Source organism: Lepisosteus platostomus, chromosome 22 (assembly GCF_059453375.1).
Source record: "Lepisosteus platostomus isolate fLepPlt1 chromosome 22, fLepPlt1.hap1, whole genome shotgun sequence".
Classification (NCBI taxonomy): Eukaryota; Metazoa; Chordata; class Actinopteri; order Semionotiformes; family Lepisosteidae; genus Lepisosteus; species Lepisosteus platostomus.
Window position 1 is genome coordinate 258,783 of NC_142632.1, and position 20,476 is coordinate 279,258.

At 39.9% G+C, this 20,476-nt stretch overlaps 1 long non-coding RNA gene and 4 other non-coding genes across 5 annotated transcripts; 2 read left to right on the forward strand and 3 right to left on the reverse strand.

Moving 5' to 3' along the window:
• Positions 1-740: 740 nt before the first annotated feature.
• On the reverse strand, positions 741-812 carry trnag-ucc (transfer RNA glycine (anticodon UCC)). Its single transcript has one exon. It is a non-coding gene; the product is annotated as a tRNA-Gly (tRNA).
• Positions 813-3,058: 2,246 nt separating this feature from the next.
• LOC148642378 (U4 spliceosomal RNA) lies at positions 3,059-3,200 on the forward strand. Its single transcript, XR_015929452.1, has one exon. It is a non-coding gene; the product is annotated as a U4 spliceosomal RNA (small nuclear RNA).
• An 11,585-nt stretch (positions 3,201-14,785) lies between these two features.
• On the forward strand, positions 14,786-14,856 carry trnag-gcc (transfer RNA glycine (anticodon GCC)). Its single transcript has one exon. It is a non-coding gene; the product is annotated as a tRNA-Gly (tRNA).
• A 1,864-nt stretch (positions 14,857-16,720) lies between these two features.
• On the reverse strand, positions 16,721-17,458 carry LOC148642380 (uncharacterized). Its single transcript, XR_015929112.1, has 3 exons — positions 17,307-17,458; positions 17,087-17,203; positions 16,721-16,987 (listed from the first exon to the last, which is right to left on the reverse strand). It is a non-coding gene; the product is annotated as an uncharacterized LOC148642380 (long non-coding RNA).
• Positions 17,459-19,445: 1,987 nt separating this feature from the next.
• Positions 19,446-19,587, reverse strand: LOC148642381 (U4 spliceosomal RNA). Its single transcript, XR_015929390.1, has one exon. It is a non-coding gene; the product is annotated as a U4 spliceosomal RNA (small nuclear RNA).
• Between the last annotated feature and the right edge of the window lie 889 nt (positions 19,588-20,476).

The following is a 20,476-nucleotide window of genomic DNA, read 5'->3' on the forward strand; positions in this document are numbered from 1 at the left end:
AGGCATGGGTTCGAATCCCATTCTCATCGCTCTCCATGTCTGACACGTGTGCCTGTTCGACATCGGCCCTCCTGTTGTTTGCTCTGGTGCTAGAGCCGTACATTTTCTAGCAGTGGCTGAACATGGTATAGTAGGCCAACGTCGGTATCGAGCAGTGACAGTAACAGTACTTACTGCGCCCCATAAGAAATCGTTTGTCCCTGTTCAAAAGAGATTGTGCGATGTCCTGCGGCGTTCGTAAAGCAAACCTTTGACAGTTTGAAAAGAGGAATTTATTCTGCTTCCTGTGCGTGCAGTAGTTACAAAGTTGAACGTCTTTACACGATCTGCTGCAGTTTTCAGTGGGCGGGCTTTGTCAGATGGCTTGAAAAAACTCACTGTGTTTCGGCTCGGGAAACATCATGAGCAGTGTCCTGCATGTTTTCTGTGTATAGCTGTCTTTTAACGCATACAGAATTCATTCGAAATCATTGATTTCTCCAATTAACAAGGGTCCCTTTTTGAACCTGCGAGAAGCATTCTTTCAATGTAACAGATTTACTCCGGGGAAAGCCAGCATGACATTGAGAGTAGCTCAAGCTTTCAGCACCCGTATCGGACTGCGTGTATGCAGACACCGCTCAGAATCCCCTGTAAGATTCTCCCTCAATTCCGTTTTTCAGTGCTTTAGCTCTTTCAAAAGGCTTCGCTTTGCTAGTCACAATCCAAGGCTCATGACAGCATTTGAAAACATTCGCCACTGCGTTGGCCGGGAATCGAACCCGGGTCAACTGCTTGGAAGACAGCTATGCTCACCACTATACCATCAACGCACACCCACAGGAAGCCTGCAGGACACCACCAGAGAATGCTTTTTTTAATTTTTTTTTTATTAAACATAGAATTTACAAATACAAATACAACAAGAGGATCAGAGTCATGTACAAGAGAAAAAAAACGCAGCAGAAAAAAGCATTTAACTACCAGAGGTAATTAAGTAATTATGTGATCAAATTGTATATTTTACACATATCATATTTTCCTTGCTTTAATATTTCTCAATTATTTATAAACTTTAGTTTCAACATGCATGCGTTTCCTGTAAAAAATAAAACTCAGCACACAGTTTTTCTTTTAACAACATTTCGAGTACCTCTGGCATTCATGAAAAAGACATACACAAAAGCAAATAACTAACTCTAAGACTGTCTAAACTATTGAGTTTTTCAAAGAACCAGAACTATAACAGTCCTTAACACTTAACTACACCATTCCAAACTAACACTAAAGAAACACTAGTATATAGTGGTATAACAAATATAACCAAACATAATCATTAACTGAGCAGTCACTGGGAGCAAATCTCCTTCCCGTCCACAAAGGCCCTCGCTCCCACAAAGTAGGCTCTCCTCCCCTCTCTTCTGGCAGCTTCAACCTGGGGCCACAGCTGGTTCCTGGTACTCCTGTCCGCGGCAGACAGGTCCTCTGCAAACCTCAGTTTGTTCCCATTCAAATACTCATTCCCCCTCGCCGCTCGCCACAGCATGTCCCTCGCCGTCCTCTTGGTGAACTGTATTATAATCGATCTGGGGCGCACTTGCCCAGACATGTTCGCTCTCCCGAGCCTGTGAACAAAGTCAATGGCCGATATTACGTCCTCCTGGTCCGGCAGGGTCCTTTTACAGATACCCTTCACTATTGCAACAAGGTCCTTATCACGTTCCTCTTTAACTCCAAATAATTTTAAATTCCATCATCGACGGTATCTATCTACATCGTTCACTTTCAATTCAAGTTCTTTAATATGCTTTTCTTGTTTGGTATTTACTTGTTTAAGAACTTTTACTTCACTCTTTAAGTCTTCAACCTCTTTAAACACACAGTCCATGGACTTTTTAAGACTTTCGATTGCAACTGTATTAGATCAAATCATTTCCTTCAGCTCACCCATGCTCTGTGCCATCATGTTGAAGATGTTGGTCTGGAGCTCCTCCAGCGTCAGGTCGCCCCTTCCTCTCTTGGCTGCCGGGGTTTTCACAGGTGTGCTGGGCAGGGACTCCGGCTCTTCCTCTGGCAGCTGAGTCTCACTTGGGCTGCGAACGCTCGCGTACGAGCGCATCTCCAGCACTCTTTCCACGTCCCCTCCAGCTGCTTCACTTTTCCCTTTAGTTGCCATCAATTTTCTTGTAGTGCTATACATATACGATTGAGGTTTCTTAGACTTCTCCTTCGAAGACCCAGCACTCTCTTTTCTTTTCCCAGTGTTACTCATATCGAAATTCTTAAACCTAAAAAAAAACGTTTTTTTTTCTTTCAATTATAACTGAAGTTTAAACAAGTAGTGTTAAGTCCTTATTTTTCTGTAGTCAAAAAAAGCAAAAATTAACATTCAGGTCATGAAAAACTCAAAAAAAATCCTCAACCACTAAACTTTACCTCCCACCTGAGCGCCATCTTGAACGCCCCTACCACCAGAGAATGCTCACGATTTCGGAAGCTGTCTCCGGGACGTGCTGATTCCACACATCCTGAATAAATCATGATATTGTTAGTTGCTGTAGCTAGACGTTCAAATCAGTTTCATGGCCAGATGGACTGTTTCCTCCAGCGGTATAGTATTGCAGTGAGACAGCACGATGCCTGCAAGACTATGTCACGCTAAACGCCACAGATTGTGTTTGTCCGTTCATGTCAGTCATCCTGCAGCCACGGGAAGTGGGACACAAACATGCCGCAATGCTTTCAAGACGTTAGGATTTGTTTGTGCAACATCCGAGAAGAGTACTTGTGGCTTGAATGTGAACTGTACGTGCCCGCCCCCTTTCCTCTGTAGTGCATGAGTTCCTCCCGGCATGCCCTTCGTCATTGTTCTGTCATCTTGTATTTAAAGGGTTGTATTTCTGCTGCTGAAAAGAATCAACGGGTTTCTTTGTTCCCAACGGAGCCCTTGTCTGTCATGAAATTCTTCAAAACCTCAAGCTAGAAGAAGACGACAAATATGAAGCGTTACAGCAACGACATGCCATGAGACGATTGATAACGATTTCCATAGGATCCCCGCGGTTGCCTGGCAACCGTCAGCTTTGCGCAGTGGCACTATCGTAGCCTGTGAGGTTTAGCCGAGGCGGGATTATTGCTAGTTGAAAACTTTTCCCAATACCCCGCTTCCGCCGGTTTGCAATACAATCGGCGAAAGCAATTTTTGACAGTCTCGTTAGAGACTGAGCAAGGTGTTTAAAGACAGATTTGGTCATGGTGACATCATGGTAGAAAGAAGCGAGCTTGTTCCCAGTGGGCATTGATTCGTCGAATATACGTATATTTACGGCGAAATTACGGCTATACGTATATATACGTCGCCTCGAAGTATAATCAACGTCGAATTGCAACCGTAAAATTGACGACATTAACAAACGCATATATAACGTCGAAAACACATCTAACACAGTGCCTGAGGCTTTTTACTGTACAGATGCAGCCATTCAAAATGGGTGAGGTATTTCGCGGCATACCGCGACACGCCCACCGGGGTATCACGCGGTTCACGTGTGTCACGTGACTAACTATCCGGCGTCGCCTTGTAAAACCGCCAGGGGGAGCTTAACCTCTCATGTACAGCATTTGAGCCTTTAATTTTGAACTGTGTATTACAGCATGTTAATCATCAGTCATTAAAATGTTGGTATATTTTATGAAAGCAAGATTGCTCAGTTGGACAAAAGTACACAACCTAACTTTATCAGAAATATTTATGCATCAAAGCCTTTACTGAAGATATTACTAATTGTATTAATAATGGATGACTTTGGACAAGCTGTATACTCAAAGTATAATTTCTTTAGCACATTTGTACAAGCACTTGGAATCTGTCCAAGCCATACTTTGTCAGGCATTTCGTTTTACTTCAACGGGCATAAAAACTTCCTTGCTTTTAACAGGGCGTTTCATAATTTCTAACTACGAAAATGATTTAAAATGCGACACCTATCATGAAAAGAAAAAAATACACACCAGTATTCCATTTCTCCCTAAACATTGTAAGCTTCGAAGTCTTTAACTAACGTGATACCGGAGTCAACAAGCATACTTTTAGAATTTGATTTAAAGGGAATATAATATGGAATCGTTAACAAGATGTTAACAGTGAAAAAGGTATTTAGAAATGAGTTATTTCAAGATGAAAAAGAAAACATACACGAAACATGGTTTCATTACGACCAGAATCGGTCTTGAGATATTTTTAACTTGATTTACAGTATTTGAGAGGTATGTCTTAACACCGATACTACAGTGCTTAAGTACTGCTCACGTATATGTTTCTAGGTTTATATTATGCATTTCATACGGTCAAATTACTTTTGAGCAACTAATAAGAAGCGCGAAACGGTATGCGTTTTAGTTTCGTTTTGTGCTGGAACCCGTGGATTGATTAGAGATATCAAGTACATACAAGTCATTTTTTAAATGTTGTAGTTCGTCTTGAAAAAATGTTACGAGTACATCATCTATCAACAATTACACAGGTTCTGTTTCCATATTGCGGATTTTGGTTAGGTACAGTATTATCAAATCCAGTGGCGCTGTGTGTTACTTTACTGATTCCCAATCTGTGATTGAAACCTGTAAAACCGGTTTAATTCGTCACAGCCAGCACTCTTCAGGTGTGAGGGTCTTCTGCTCAGAATGAAACGCTAAAATGTTTGTGTATATTCTAATGGTAGTGGGGGCAGGGTGTGTGGGAACAGGTTTGTTCTTCACACCTGAAACATTTTCTCTGAAAGGATTTTCTTAGCAGTTTAACCGATCTTGTTACAGCATGTTACAGTTTACTATTATTAACCATATTAATTTTAAGTGCTTAATGTAAAATCTTGTAAAAATATATTTTCATTGTTCAAATATACATTAAGTCTGACTATCATATAATAAGTTAAATACAAAACTAAAGAAAAAATAGGGTTAAATATAATTCAAAATATTTTGCTAACAATGTTAACTGTTTATGAATAATAAAATGTATTAACTAAGGAGTAGGATGGCACAGTTGTTAGCATGTTTTTTGTTTTGTTTCTTTTTCATAAATACAACAGTAGTACCTGATGTCTCAGCGCCTTTCAAAATTAAATTATGCATGCAAACCTGTGAACTAGAAAGATAACTAAGATATCCATCCATTTATAATGGTGGCAAAGTGGTTAGCATTGCTATCTTGGAGCACTGGGGTCCTAGATTCAATTCCTGCCATCCTGTGTGTGTGGGGTTTGCATGTTCTCTCTGGGTTACATGGTTTTTCTCCGTATGTGTGATATGACTCCCTCTCGCACTCCAAAACATACTGGTAAGTTAATTGGTTTATGGGAAAACTGGCCCTGGTGTGTGTGTGTTTGTGTCTGTCTGTCCTGTGATGGACTGGCGCTATGTCCAGGGTGTATTCTGCCTTGTGTCCGTTGCTTACTGGGATAGGCTCCAAATCCTCAGTACTGGATAAAGAGATTAGAAATAGATGGACTATACACAGTGTTAGAAACCCACTATGAAATGGCAGCATCTCACTGAGAATAAAATATTTTATAGTGCTGGCCTTTCCACCTCTCTTGCACATCAGTATCCATACCTAGTTATTTAAACAAATTACCTCTAATTATAAACATCTTAATATGCTGGCTCTGTGGATCCGCATCAGCTATGTTTGCCCATTCCTTCAATTCATGTGCATCCAACACAAAGTTCAATACTAGTAACTGCACAAAATCTAAAATACAATCCTCATTTCAGTATCTATGTAAACATATAGTCTGTTAACTTCATCATCTTCATCAAAAGTATGCCTAACCCCATTAGGAAGTGTTCTTGTTATCAGTGTATTCCTTAGCTTTCCCAAAATTATCTTTTTCTTACCAACATCTCTAGTCTTTTATCCTGCAATAACTCAGCCAACACTTAAATCCCCAAAAGCTGCTTGTGTTCATTTCTTTAAATCACAAATATCATGTGTAAATACTGGCCATTTAATACTCTGCATTGTGGGATAATAGTTTATTTTAAAGGGAACTAGAGAAACTAAGAACTAGAGAAATTAAGAAAGGCTTTTTTTCCTAGAATTAATAAATGCACATCCTGTTCACTGGGGAAATTAAATCCACACTGAGCAATCTTCAATATGTTCAGAATATGACAGCGAGAATCCTATCAGGGATGCATTACACCTGTTTTCAAGTCCTTGCACTGGTTACCTATCAGGTTTCGAGTCAACTTCAAATTCCTCATCCTCATTCTGTACCTACAGTATATGGCTTATTATCCGTCTACTCCCCCACCTTTGTCTGTCTGACTCTGGTCTTCTAGCTGTCCTCAAGAACATCTACATTCTGTGGGTGACAGGGTCTTCTCCAGCTGCACCCCAGAGCTCTCAATTTGTATTCCCAGTGATATCAGTCACGTACCCTGAGTGCATTTAAATCTAACCTCAGAACCTTTCTTTTCAGAAGACTTAGTGTCTGTATCTGCTTCATTTTCTAATTTTGGTCGCACCTCTAACTGCTTGTCTTTCTTATATGTATTTACTTTGTAATCTGTGGTCCTTTTATCTGTTTTTACATCTACCATATTGCTTTAAGATGCCACCTTTAATGGTAATATATAAAATAAAGTTTTTTATTATTGTTATAGGGAAACATGATCAGATTTTCCCTGGTTCAGAAAAAAAGATCTAAAGTATACTAGTTTGTCACTCTTCTCATTCCCTTTGCTAAATGACTTTTCATACTAATCTGATCAATCTAACTGCCAGTTTTCTGTGCTTTCTCTATCCTGCTAGATTTGCAATTATTCTGAAAAATTTCATCTTGAAATAACTCATTTCTAAATACCCTTTTCACTGTTAACATCTTGCAGCAACCCTGTGACAAAATATACACTTAGCTCAACCTGACAGTTCATCCTGCTACCAACATTAAATAAAACAAATCTTAAGATTTCTATATTTATGTCTTTATTTAGTGGTTTCATTAGTGACAAACGCTAAACTTTCTTGGAAAAATGTCTTTTATGTGTTGCGGAAAAAACTGACTTGCTTTAACAAAATATGTTTACAAGTCCTTTCACCTGGCAGTTTACCTAAATGCCCAACTATCTGAGAAGCCCTCCATGAAACCATAGTTGCTATTAATTCATTTAGGGCTCACTGACAGAATTGCTGTTTTTTATGCATGCTAATTTCTGATTCCTCACTCTGTTTCATGTTTATAGATAAGACTATTGATCGCGAAGGGAAATTGATGTACATGTTTACATGTTCTTTTGTAACATAGACCTTTTTGTGATTTTTTTGTATATCTAAGCAAGTGTTCCTGCATCCCTCTTCTGCACTATAGCCATGGCTTTTATTCTGTTTGCTCCATTTCTAAAACGTTTTGCTCATGTGCATTTTTGTATTTTTTTACACCTCTAGCACTTTAACGTCCTGAATTTTCATTTGCCTTAATTTGTAGAATGAATTTGAGTTTTAGCCTTAAAAATCTTAAGTTTTCACTATCTTTTGTTTCTTGTCCTACAACTGTTATTATTGATCACCATGACTTCATTCAGCCTTTCCTGAACGTCTATGACAGGCAGAGAGAGTGCTGTTTCTGGTGCGATCTTTTGCAGCTGACATTTCACTGTTTTAAACGAACAAGAAATTAGATTGCTCATAAATCACTTATTCTATATAAATACAGCGTAATTGCCCTCCGAAAATCCTCTTTTTCTTGTTCGTTTTAGAGACCTTGATCGAAACTGATTTTAGATGTCAGAAAGGATTTATTTTCTCTGTATTTCCTACATTGCTTTGTCGAGATTTTAACTTTATTTTTAGGCTCAGATTTCAACTATAAATCATACACTAATTAATAGCAGTAAATACTGATGTTTTGCTCCCTCTTACCACAAAAATATATATGTTTTGTAGCTGGGATGAACTTTATTTCGTACGCGTAGCTACTGCGATTTGGACACGAAGCGGTTAAAGATGGCGGCAAATCAGGCACCCAGAGGGGGGGGGGGGGGCGTCTTCTCGCCTCCATAACTAAAATGCCAAATAGGAGTGGCTTAAGCGACATACACAGTCGTGTAACTGACAGTTTGAGGTAGCCTATCGTGTAAATTTCGCTTTGTTGCTGATAGGTTAAGCTTTCGAAACTCTGCCCCAAAGTCATGTGACTGATTTTTCGCCCTGTTTCGTTGGTTAAACGCAATGATCACAAGCACCACCATGGTTACTGGGATGTGTAGTTTTTAATTCCGTTTGAATTATAACTGTACGTACTGTCTTCAAAATTGGCCAGGGCTTTAAAGAGAAGGCGCGCCAAAAAATTTCGGTGCCGTCGTCTCCGCTTTAAAGGTACCCCCGTGCTGGAAGAATTTGACCTCGGAACGTTTGCCCAGCGTACTTAAACTTAATATGGTCAGTAACGGTAAACAGTAACATGGTAAGAAGGAGCACGTACAAACGTTTTCGAAATAACCACATGTAAGACTCTGATCCTAAAAATGTTTAGGGAGAAAGTGGAATACTGGTGTGTATTTTTTCTTTAAACTACCAATACCAGCCATATACAGTCTGTAACGTAGGGATTTCTATATGTCTTTATTTAGTGTTTACATTAGCGACAAAGGCTAAACTTTTAGCTTCAGTAACGTGTACATATCTCCCCTTTTTATAAAACGACTTGGTTGAAAACTGTTCCCGAGCCACTGTTGTTTCATCAGTGAAAAGTACATCATGAAATGCCTCTCCCTGTTCAATCCACTGGAAAAAGAAAAGGAGCATAAAGCTTCTGATGGTCATAAACGATATTCATTTAGGAGCAGCATCAGAGGTATGTTTTTAACTGCACTGCATTGAAGAGAATACCATAGTGTGTTTTTTTTTTTTACTCCCTGGCGGAAACTGGCTTCCAGAAAAATCAGTATGGCTCAGAGATTAAATAAAACTTCACAGACATTAACGAAGAGCATAACGCGTGTACTGTATACACTGCAAGTACAACCCAACTCTCTGCAGGAGTGCTGGCTGTGACGAATTGAACCGGTTTCACGGGTATTTTCAAAGTAGGAGGCGAGATTTCCAGCGAAAGACACCCCCCCCCTCAAAAACCCAGTAAATACAGTACTTACTAGTCAAAGGCTAGGCTCCCGACTACGGCGAAAGGAACCCTTCTTTCATTAGAAGACAATGAACATATTTTAGCCCTGAATGAATTAATAGCAAACATGGTTTACATAAAAGACATTTTTCCAAGAAAGTTTAGCCTTTGTCACTAATGAAACCACTAAATAAAGACATATATAGAAAAATCTTAAGATTTTTAAAATACATGACTTTGCTAAAATTTATTTGAAAATAAAAACAATTACAACCGCCAGGGGAGAGAGAGAACAGGGGAGGGATGTTGGTTTTGCATAAGGGGCGGGGCTATGGAAAGTAGGTATGTTTGGGAATGTGTAGTTACATGTTCTGGCTGTTTGTGAATTATCGTTGTTGAGTATGGAGTGTTGAGGTATTGATTTTGTGTAATGCTTTATGTTGAAAATTGAGGTGGATTTTGTTTATGATAAACAGGATAAACTGGGATGGGAGGAAGGTTTGGTTTTGCATAAGGGGCGGGATTATGATAATTGGAGGACTTGCGAGTGTAAAATGGTTTGATTATTTGATTTTGTATTGTGGTTGTTATCTATGTTTTTGGTTGGTATTATGTTTATATGGTTGTTTTTGTTGGTTGGTTGTTATTATGGTTATTAATAATACGATCTATAGTTGAAATCTGAGCCTAAATAAAAAGAAAAAGCAAGTGATTAGGTTTATGAGCAATCTAATTACTTATTCGTTTAAAAAGCTATATAAAATAAAGTTTATTATTAATTTGCTGGACAGAGCGGTGAACATTATTATGCATAAGACAAAGATAACGATCCTGATCAGTTTAGAAATCTGTGTACGCTGTAAGGTTTTTATTTCTTAAACTTTTAAAATACACGTTTAGAATTGAAAGAAATCCTCTTCCTGGTATAGCAAACCAGCACGTCTTTTTTCTCCAATCAGAGGGGTGTCAGATGGTGTCAGCCAATCACCATTCTGCGTTGGGTAGCAACGGGTGACTGTTCTCAGGCGGAAGATGTAAACAGCTTAATGTTCGTGTTAAATATTTTTTTTTAATTAAAATTCATTCTATACAGCAATCGCATATTTGGGTACCGTTTCATAAAACTTTCATGCTTAAAATGTTTAGGGAGAAATGGAAGACTGGTGTGTATTTTTTCTTTAAACTACCAAGACCAGCCATACACAGTACAGTTTACATACATACAGTAATGTTTTAAATTAATATCGTTTATGACCTTCAGATGCGTTATGCTCCTCTTCTTTTTATGCTCAGCTACTAAAATTTCCCTTTAGTGGTAAAATCCATATAAATATTCAAAACTAAGCGGATTAAAATGTGCACAGTAAAGACATTAAATGATTAAATCTTTGCACTACCAACCAATGCACCACGAGTGCCCCTGTCGGTCATTTTGGCCAGCCAATCACTTGCCCTGCGGTATGCTCCGGTGCCCCGCGGTGGCTTGTGGGTAGGTTACCGTACCGCGGGTTTTTACCGTGCATTTTGAATGGCTGCATCTGTATGTATCGTGTGTGCCGCAACTAGGAGTATACGGCACTCTGCACAGTGTACGAAGTAAATTATTTTCGCAGCAATTAATTTACACGTGTATAATAAATATAGTAAAAATAATAAATTAATTACTGCGAAAATAATTTACTTCGTACACTGTGCAGAGTGCCGTATACTCCTAGTTGCGGCACACACGATACATACAGTAAAAAGCCTCAGGCACTGTGTTAGATGTGTTTTCGACGTTATATATGCGTTTATTCATGTCGTCGATTTTACGGTTGCAATTCGACGTTGATTATACGTCGAGGCCACGTATATATACGTATAGCCGTAATTTCGCCGTAAATATACGTATATTCGACGAATCAATGCCCACAGCTTGGCAAACAAGGGTTTTGCTGAGGGGGTCTTGCCACCTGCCTGAAAAAAAACAGTAAAATGTTTGAGTGCCTAAAGAGTTTCTATTTTTATTTTCTTGACAAAAGTCCCCCATCAGTGCGCGGTGCCCGAGGAAAAATCTGTAGGGGGGCGTCTGAAATTCTGAGGGGGGAGTGATATTTCGGTTGAAACGGAGCTGTACGGTGCAGCTACCCAAATGAAATCTCGCAGCTATGCCATTGATTAGTGCTTCATGATAGAAGATAACGACTAGCAATCTGGTATTTGCGATGAAGTTCAGTTTCACATTTTTCGTCACTCTCAAGGTTTGTACTGCCTGGAGCGAAAAGTACCATAAGCGTTCATTTTTGCAGCTACATGGACGTTCTGAATCGTTAAGAAAAAAATGTTGTAAAACCAACAGAAAGCACAGACTGCTATAACTAGTCCTAGTTATATAACGATTTTAAGTATAATGATAAACTACTGCAAGGAATCGGTCCACCTGAGCAAACAGGATCGTAATGTTGACACTCAATAATATGTGCAGTTCCTGGACGGATAGCCCTCCTGCCCATCAAACAGACTGAGTGACTGTTCGTGTCATTTAGTGTTGTCTGACCATTGACAAAGTACAACTATTTTTTTAGGGTGCAAATTAAGTTAGGTAAAACTTTTTGCCCAAAACTGAAGGGGCGGCATTCCCCCCTCCCCCCGTGATGCCAGGCCTGTCCCCATCCTATTCCATAATGTCATTATATATAATACCATACAACAGTGACCGATCCTTACTTATTGCATGCGTTAAAATTGCACATCAGCTCATAGCAGCGATGTATTATCAATGTTAAATTTCAACCATAATATCGACAACATTAATAAACGCATACGTTGAGAAAATATCGAACCCAGCATATTTTCCGGTTATATACCACAATGCATTGCTAGTATTCGTTGGTCACCATTTTGGACACGTTTTTCAAACGTAGAAGTATATCCGCAAATATCTCAGCAATCCTCTTTTGACGAATAAGTATGAACAATAATAATACTATCTGAATACATACAGATCTTTCTTAATATTATTTTGATTAAAATAGTATGTGAATAAGCAAAAAAATGGCACATAAAATAGTGTGAATGGGGAAGATGACACAAAATCGTTTTGCCGTTTCTCTTATTCTTATTCTATGTTGTACTTTCAAACTTTGGGTACTCTTTAATTAGGACAGACTTTATTGCTCAACTGCTATGATGCAAGCCAAATTTTATACATTTATTTCAGCTTTGAGCTTAGTAAACCGTTCATTTTTCAGATTATACTAAAGAAGATATTAATCATCATTAATTTGGGAAGTAATATTATATAATTTTCTCCTAGCTGCGGTGCTGAAGTCCCGCCCTACATCAACAGAAAAAGAAATAAAGGAGCACGCAATGTGTTACTTGAAGAATGCATATGCAAGGCAGGGGGCCAGGAGATCTGGACACTGAAAATACTAGGTTTTTGGTTCTAACTGTTAGGACAATTAGACAGGGTTTGCAAATAGTGGACAAAAATCGTCTTAACTTCCATTGTAATATTTTTTTTCTTGGAAATATAGAAGTTGTACATTTTAAAATGTATATTTGAATCAAAATGTGGTTTTGAGTTAGTGTGTTAATGTAATTAGTTTGTGTTTGCCGTTACTATACTGTATATTGCCATATTACCAGAATTTGTAGCTGAAGTTTAAGACTAGTTGTGTTTTTTATGATTATTGCCCATATGTTGATTGTTGATTGATTGTATACAATGTATAATTTGAAATACATATTTTTCAGGTGTGAATGTGTATTTTCAGAATACATTTCTAAACCTAATCATTGGCTTGTTTTACTTGTTTCTACACCTATAAAATCTATCTTTGATGTATAATAGACCTCTACCCATATACGTATAATAGACCTCTAATGTTATCCGTATAATAGACCTCTAACCATATACGTATAATAGACCTCTAAAGTTATACGTATAATAGACCTCTAACCATATACGTATAATAGACCTCTAAAGTTATCCGGAACTCCAACCATATATGTATAATAGTCCTCTAAATTTATCCGTATAATAGAACTCCAACCATTTATGTATAATGAACGTCTAAATATAGACGTATAATTGACGTTTAACTTTAGACGTATATTAGAATTTCATTCTAGACGAATTGTAGACCACATTTAGACGTCTAAGATATGCGTTTAATAGACGTATATTATACGTCTTTTGCCCAATGGGTTACGTCTCAACAAAAACGCTCTTTAGCTCTTTCAGCGTTATGCAGAGAACATCGTCTGTCGAGATCACTTTTGAGTCAGCGCGAAACGCCGTGTGCTGTCAGTTTGATTTCATATTGCTCGTAGCGGCGCCCGGCTTTTGTCTGTCAAACGTTAGGTTGCGCTTCTTCATGCTGCATCGTCGGCATGAGTGGAGCTTTATAAACGTCTGTACTTACTGCGCCCCATAAGAAATCGTTTGTCCCCGTTCAAAAGAGATTGTGCGATGTCCTGCAGCAAACCTTTGACAGTTTGAAAAGAGGAATTTATTCTGCTTCCTGTGCGTGCAGTAGTTACAAAGTTGAACGCCTTTACACGACCTGCTGCAGTTTTCAGTGGGCGGGCTTTGTCAAATGGCTTGGAAAAACGCACTGTGTTTCGGCTCGAGAAACATCATGAGCAGTGTCCTGCATGTTTTCTGTGTATAGCTGTCTTTTAACGCATACAGAATTCATTCGAAATCATTGATTTCTCCAATTAACAAGGGTCCCTTAAAGGATGAGTCAAAGTAACGTCTAATCGGATTAGTTTCCTTAGAGCTGGTTCAGAGTTTGCTCAAGAGTTTACCTTTCACAGATGCGCAAAGAAGAATGTTGGGGGTGCACGCTTCAAGGCGCCTTACAGCTGTAGGGAGTGATTCGAGACGATTCGTGGTGTGTGCTCGTTCCCATATACCGTACGACCCGGGGTGTAGTGCTAGGATGACGTACAATACCGCTTGGGCACGTAACAGCGTTATATGCAAGTGCGGGACGTGAGGGTTTTCGTTTGTTCGTTTTGTTTTGCTCTGCTTTGCTTTGTTTTGCTTTCCATCGCGTTGGTAAGAGCGTAAATAAAAAGGCGATTCCTGTGTCTACCACTAATGTAAGAGCTATTTCAAGTGCGACGTGGTGCGGCTTTTCAAATGCTTGTGGGCATTTCTCTGTTGTTGATTCTTTTTTTGTGTGTAACAAAGTGGCATTTTCATGTCCGGACGGGGAGACTTTATCATTCCGACATGAAGCCACCCTTAAGTCCTCTGAGGCGTGTCTGTCTGCAAGGCTTGTATTTTGGAAATGTTTTTTTGAAACGGAGAACGACTTTGAAATAGGCTTCCGCCGGCGCCTCGCGATCCAGGTAAGATTGTAGCAAGAACGCAGCGGCAGTGGGGCTTGCTGTAGTCGTGGCCGAGTGGTTAAGGCCATGGACTAGAAATCCATTGGGGTCTCCCCGCACAGCTTCCAATCCTGCCGACTACGTTGTCCGCCTTCAGTCGGTGTGTTTCGGCACAAGCAAAGAAGCGCGCCTCTTTGCTGTTCCTGGTGGTTTTAAAACGCCCAATCGCTTGTACTCGCTGCCTTGGAAATAAGTTCCTCAGGGTCCGCAAATGGCATTTTGCAGCTGGAAGCAGATGTCGACGCGTTTTGCACAGAGCACCAAAAAAGCGTCTTTTTTGAAGGCCGAGGAACTGAGCATTGGTGGTTCAGTGGTAGAATTCTCGCCTGCCACGCGGGAGGCTCGGGTTTGATTCCCGGCCAATGCGGTGGCTTTTGCAGCGAGCACCATCACTTGCATCCCCTTGCAACTTGCAACTGAAAACCCACTGAAGCTAAGCAGGTGTGAGCCAGGTCAGTACCTGGATGAGGATGAGCTACAGGGAAAAACAAAGCTTCCAGCTGGAAGCGGTGTTAATGGTGCCGGCGGGGGGGCGCTCACCCTGAGGTCTGTGCGGGTCCCAATGCCCCAGTATAGTGACGGAGATGCTGTGTTGTAAAAGGGCGCTGTCTTTTGGATGAGATGTAAAACCGAGGTCACAGCGCTCTGTGGTCATTCAAAATGACCACCAAAACCTTTGACAAAAGCTCTTGGTAATTGATGGTCTTCAATAATGCTTCTCCTTTAGGTACATTTTAAATCAGCTGAAAAATGCTGTGAAATGGGGGGGCACTTCAGGCCAGTGTAGGATTTGGGTTACAAGAACCATGAAACTGCACGAGAAAGCCCGTACACTGAATTACACGGTTTTCTATTCAAAGGAGGACAAAAGAAATTCCCTGAGTTTGATTTTTTGCAGCACAGAGAGGAGCACTGTCGTGAGGCCGGTTAGCTCAGTTGGTTAGAGCGTGGTGCTAATAACGCCAAGGTCGCGGGTTTGAGCCCTGTACGGGCCAGGTCTAGGTCCAGGTCCAGGTCCCTGTTTGTGAAACAGGCAAATGACTGTCTCAGGGGCCCATTCCTCATTGTCAGACACATGTATGGAATGCTTTCACCGTGCATTGAGCAATAGGGATTAAAAACACCGCAGGTAAGGTTAGATGTCATGTTCTATGATCATTTCTTTCAGCATTAGGGACTAAATATACTAAACGTATGATGCTAAAATGTTATTTTCACATATATTAATGTAATAAATGATTGCTTATGCTTTATAAACAAATCTAATTAAAATAAAAGCTTAAGTTTTGTATTTATCTTGTACCATAGAACATGATTTGCTTTGTATTTCAAGCCCACAAAGTGTCCAAATGTTCTATGATCATTTCTTTCAGCATTAGGGACTAAATATACCAAACGTATGATGCTAAAATCCTGAAAAAAGGATGTGCTCCATCTCGTTAGTAGATTGGATTCCAAAACTGATTTGGGTCAATATACATTACCTTTGAAATTAAAGTACAGTCTACTGTAGGGAACCATCAACTTAGAAAGCATTGGCCTTCCCTGGGGGTCAGGTAGGTGCAAAAGATAAACCTTTATCCTATCTTTATCTTAAGATAAGTGGCCAAGCAGTATTTTTCCAAGTTTCACCAAGCACATCATGTTGCCATAGTAGACAAAGTTCTATAAAATGTTAAATAACTTTTAAAAAAAGCATCTTGGTCTTACAGTACTGTACAAGATGAATTAAACTGTCCCTGGTAATAAAAAGTAATTAGAAGCATCTCAGAAACTTTATCTCTAGAAACATTAGCTGTTTTATATCATGTAATTTAGTGTGATGTTGTCAGAATTCAAGGACATAATCACACACAGAAATTGGTTCAGTTAAATCTAAAAAACACAGCTAAACATGGGTTTAAATGTAACAGAAGTCTTACCTCTTGTCAAAAGATTTAATTCAAGAAGCGATGTAATAAATGATTGCTTATGCTTTATAAAGAAATCTAATTAAAATAAAAGCTTAAGTTTTGTATTTATCTTGTACCATAGAACATGATTTTCTTTGTATTTGAAGCCCACAAAGTGTCCAAATGATGCACTACATGATATAAGGAAGATTATCACATGCATATCGGTATTATCTTTCTTATGAAAATGCATTCCTTTCATTACCTTTTACTTTTTAAAATGAACTCAAATTGTGTATAATGTAATAATTTAAGTAGAATAGATTCAGGTAGGAAATATAGAGTCATGATGTTTATGGCTGACATCATTTCACATGGGTGAATTTTAAGCTAAGAAATAAAAACATTTACAATGAAGATACCATTGCTTAATTTTAAATGCCTTTAAAAAATAAATACCTCCTGAGAATAATTTGCCACTCCCAGATCCTTGGTAAGGTACTGTTTGAATCCAATCAGGAGAGGAGCATCCAGGGAGTGCTTTCTATAGAGTCCAGCTTGGGCCACTCTCTTCCGGCCTGCTGATACTTTTTAACTACTCAGGGCCTGTAAGGATATAAAACACCGGTTTAAACATTTTATACCTATAAGACAAATTAGAATTTTAGTAAAAAATAGATACATCTGAAAAATAAAAAGTCTTACTGCTGATAGAGTTCTTCAGAGCTCACATCTTCCCCTTCCTTATCCGCTTCTGTTTCAGTTTCTAGAGCAGCCTCTGGCATCTCTTCCTCCTGGACAGCGGCCTCTTGCTCAGGGCCGCTGGAATGCAGGTAGATTCTTTTCAACATGCTTTTACATAATATGTTGTAACAATGATTTCAAAAAGAAACTACAGAAGCCTTACAGATTAAAAATATCTCACCTTGCCAATGTGTCTTCAGGCTTCCCATGTACAAAAAGGCCCAAGGACTCTAGCAGTCTTACAACCACTATCCTGTTTGCCTCACCAGACACGATCTCTATTCTGTGGTAATCCACGATGACCCCGTTCTTCAGGTGATTCATCATGTCCTCCCTCGCCTGTTGAGAGGCCATCCTGATCTTTTCTGCCGTGGCGTGCTTCATACACGCCCTCTTCAAGTGAGCAGGAAGCTGATCAAGAGTATTCAGGCACATCTTGCACACCAGGGGAATCCTCGCGGGTTTCCTTTGAAAATAAATAATACCATCTGTGTATAGAAACAAGCTAAGACTGATTTCTTAAATTATCCTTAATTTTCTCTCTCATAGTTTGAGCATAATGATTTTATTGCATTTATATAAGAATTGCTCATTGCTCCTAAATAAATAATGGTTTCATAAAAAAGTGAACACTTACTTGGTCTCAGTCACAGACTTTCCAATAGAAGCCATTGTGGAGTTCAGCAACTGCAGGTCCTAGAAGTGGGGAAGGAATTTTAAAAGAGAAATTGAATTACAATACAGAAGGAATGGCTGAGGGTTCACTGAAATATATAAATATACAAATTCCAAAGACTGAGTCCATATAGAAACAACTACCTTTCATTTTCAGTATAAGAAAAAAAAACATTATCTTCCAAAGCATCATAAAATTGTCCCTTCTTCCAGACTCTACTTCTCTCTTGTAGTAGTATAGCAGACCTTTCCAGGTGAGCAGATCACAGAGTCCGAAATGAGCTTCCTCCATCAAGCAAAGTACCTGAACATGACTCTGTCTTCATAAAAGCGCCCCTGTAATAAAGAAATTAAATCCGAAATCAAGAGGGCAGTTGCCTACTGAAATACAAGAAGTCATCAATTTTAACCTAGCAACACATTAAAGGCTGCACCTATACAAGTACGATTCTAGAAATGCTCACCAGATTACGTTTTAAGAAGGAACTGCGCCTCAGGTTCCGCCGAGATCTTAACTCGGATGGCAGGATTCAGAGTCCGGAGTGCGGACTGATGGCGCACGGAGGGTCCATATACTGAGGATCCCTCAGTGATCTTCCGCGTATTCAAACCGCCAGCGTGTGACTCCCCTGTCCCCGTGACCTCATTGCTCTGCTCTCTCCTCTGTGCAGCTGAGCCCGACTCACGGTAAAATGGAAAAAAATATGCCCTCGACGTGAGATTTATTCTGGAGCGAGCCAGTGTTGCGCATAGCTGCCTTCAAAGCAGTTAACCCAGGTTTGAATCCCGGCCAACGCAGTTGCGAATGTTTTCAAATGCTGTCATGAGCCTTGGATTGTGACTAGCAAAGCGAAGCCTTTTGAAAGAGCTAAAGCACTGCAAAACGGAATTGAAGGAGAATCTTACAGGGGATTCTGAGCAGTGTCTGCATACATGCAGTCAGATAAAGGTGCTGAAAGCTTGAGCTACTCTCAATGTCATGCTGCCCTTCCCCGGAGTAAATCTGTTACATTGAAAGAATGCTTCTGGCAGGTTCAAAAAGGGACCCTTGTTAATTGGAGAAATCAATGATTTCGAATGAATTCTGTATGCGTTAAAAGACAGCTATACACAGAAAACATGCAGGACACTGCTCATGATGTTTCCCGAGCCGAAACACAGTGCGTTTTTCCAAGCCATTTGACAAAGCCCACCCACTGAAAACTGCAGCAGATCGTGTAAAGACGTTCAACTTTGTAACTACTGCACGCACAGGAAGCAGAATAAATTCCTCTTTTCAAACTGTCAAAGGTTTGCTTTGCGAACGCTGCAGGACATCGCACAATCTCTTTTGAATGGGGACAAACGATTTCTTATGGGGCGCAGTAAGTACAGACGTTTAAAATGCTCCACTCATGCCGACGATGCAGCATGAAGAAGCGCAACCTAACGTTTGACAGACAAAAGCCAGGCGCCGCTATGAGCAATATGAAATCATACTGACAGCACACGGCGTTTCGCGCTGACACAAAAGTAATCTCGACAGACGCTGTTCTCTGCATAAAGCTGAAAGAGCTAAAGAGCGTTTCTGTTGACAAGTAACAAGCTCGTTTCTTTCTACCATGATATCACCGTGACCAAATCTGTCTTTAAACACCTTGCTCAGTCTCTGACGAGACTGTCAAAAATTGCTTTCGCCGATTGTATTGCAAACCGGCGGAAGCGGGGTATTGGGAAAAGTTTTCAACTAGCAATAATCGCGCCTCGGCTAAACCTCACAGGCTACGATACTGCCACTGCGCAAAGCTGACGGTTGCCAGGCAACCGCGGGGATCCTATGGAAATCGTTATCGATCGTCTCATGGCATGTCGTTGCTATAACGCTTCATATTTGTCGTCTTCTTCTTCTTCTAGCTTGAGGTTTTGAAGAATTTCATGACAGACAAGGGCTCCGTTGGGAACAAAGGGCGTTGTGAGAAAACCGTTGCTTATTTTCAGCAGCAGAGATACAACCCTTTAAATACAAGATGACAGAACAATGACGAAGGGCATGCCGGGAGGAACTCATGCACTACAGCGGAAAGGGGGCGGGCACGTACAGTTCACATTCAAGCCACAAGTACTCTTCTTGGATGTTGCACAAACAAATCCTAACGTCTTGAAAGCATTGCAGCATGTTTGTGTCCCACTTCCCGTGGCTGCAGGACGACTGACACGAACGGACAAACACAATCTGTGGCGTTTAGCGTGACATAGTCTTGCAGGCATCGTGCTGTCTCACTGCAATACTATACCGCTGGAGGAAACAGTCCATCTGGCCATGAAACTCATTTGAACGTCTAGCTACAGCAACTAACAATATCATGATTTATTCAGGATGTGTGGAATCAGCACGTCCCGGAGACAGCTTCCGAAATCGTGAGCATTCTCTGGTGGTAGGGGCGTTCAAGATGGCGCTCAGGTGGGAGGTAAAGTTTAGTGGTTGGGGAGTTTTTTTGAGTTTTTCATGACCTGAATGTTAATTTTTGCTTTTTTTGACTACAGAAAAATAAGGACTTAACACTAGTTGTTTAAACTTCAGTTATAATTGAAAGAAAAAAAAACGATTTTTTTTTAGGTTTAAAAAGTCCGATATGAGTAACACTGGGAAAAGAAAAGAGAGTGCTGTCTCTTGTTTGTATAGAACTGAATGTCCCT